Source organism: Nannospalax galili, unplaced genomic scaffold (assembly GCF_000622305.1).
Source record: "Nannospalax galili isolate Female #2095 unplaced genomic scaffold, S.galili_v1.0 scaffold600, whole genome shotgun sequence".
Lineage (NCBI taxonomy): Eukaryota > Metazoa > Chordata > Mammalia > Rodentia > Spalacidae > Nannospalax > Nannospalax galili.
Window position 1 is genome coordinate 1,041,381 of NW_008348789.1, and position 1,562 is coordinate 1,042,942.

General features: G+C 35.5%; 1 protein-coding gene and 1 pseudogene across 2 annotated transcripts in view; one reads left to right on the forward strand and one right to left on the reverse strand.

Moving 5' to 3' along the window:
* LOC103744285 overlaps positions 1-1,271 on the forward strand; it is a 5,865-nt pseudogene extending 4,594 nt beyond the window's left edge.
* Cdh12 (cadherin 12) overlaps positions 1-1,562 on the reverse strand; it is a 1,253,457-nt gene that overhangs the window by 266,711 nt on the left and 985,184 nt on the right. The gene's annotated exons all lie outside the window — the stretch shown is intronic.

The following is a 1,562-nucleotide window of genomic DNA, read 5'->3' on the forward strand; positions in this document are numbered from 1 at the left end:
GAAAGGTATGGTGGTAACACTTGCTAATTTCCTTTCTTTTCCAGTACCTTAATTTTCTTTAGGTAATTTATGTAAACTTCAATTAATCTTATTTGTATGATGATGAATAAGAGCTAGCTACTCAGGATTGGAGAGATGGCTCAGCAGTTAAGAGCACTGACTGCTCTTGCAGAGGACCCAGGTTTGATACCCAGCACCCAAATGGTTGCTAACAACCATCTGTAACTCCAGTTCCAGGGGAATCTGGCACCTTTTCTGATCTCTGCAGGCACTGCATGAGTTTGAAGCACTTATTTGCAGGCAATACACTGAGGCAATACACCTAAAATAAAAATAATAAATAAAAATTTTAAACAAAAGAGAAATAGATACTCATAATATGCCTTAATCAGGAAGTTCCATCTTCAAATTATGCTATATAAGTTAACATAATAAAATAAAAATAAGAAGACATGGTATGCTTTCTAAACTCTTAGGAAGACCCTCTATGGTTGCAGGCTAACTGTAAGCTTCCTGAAAGATGCTTGGAAGGTGCTAAGCACAAACAGCAGAATGATCAATTATGATTAATTTTGTTCTAAAGTCATTCCTGTCTCCTTACATACAGAAGTTACTAAGCATTCATATAAGAAGCATGAGGTCAAGCATTTGTAACCAGATATCCCCTGGTGTAAGTTCATCCACTGGAGTCTAGGAAGCCTAGGAAGATCTACCATATGAAATGTATAAAAACTCAATAAAATATACATTAACAAAAGCGTGAAGTTATTGTGACCATTAAATATACTGAGGGACTCTTGTGCCCATTGTGGTTATCTGGTAACTAATGACTGCTGAAGAATGGAGAGACACTGTCAATAAATCATGATTCACAATTGACAGCTCTCCTTAAAGCCATGGTATAAACCTGACCATTGTCAATGCAATCAACTGCCCAAAATGAGGGGGCTCAAAGAGAGGAAGAGGATAGAAGAATGAATATGGATTTAAGCACTGGAAACACTTCAGTACTCCAGGAAGACTAACTTAAACTGCATACTCCACAGATGTGTAATCATCAGATATTAAGGAGGGCACATTATTGTAATTCATTGTACTGCTTGTGATCTTAAAGAATTAAGAGCACATTCATAAAGTACAAATTTGTCTCCAAGGGATTGGGGACTATCTGGATCAAGAAGCAATTTCCTTAGGTCAAAGTAAAAGCACTTTATCTCTGAGTATTGCTTCCATGGCAGCTTGGATGTAGCAGGAGCGAGTACATGGAGTGACCTTTCTCTCAAACAATTCATAGAGTTACTAGAATATTTTTCAGCTCCAGGGAATTAAGTACATTCTATTGTGTCATTAATTTTCCTCTGAACTCTCTACCCACTGTGTTCCATTTTCCTTATTTATACACTTACAGTTCTTGTAAAGTTCACTTTAGTTAATTTTCACTGTAAATTTATTTGAGCATATTTTCCTTCATATAACCCATTATGAGTAAGTTCACATTTGCATATTAACTTTTATTTTAAATTATAATATTTTCTCATTTTCTCTTTTGGGGTTACAAATAA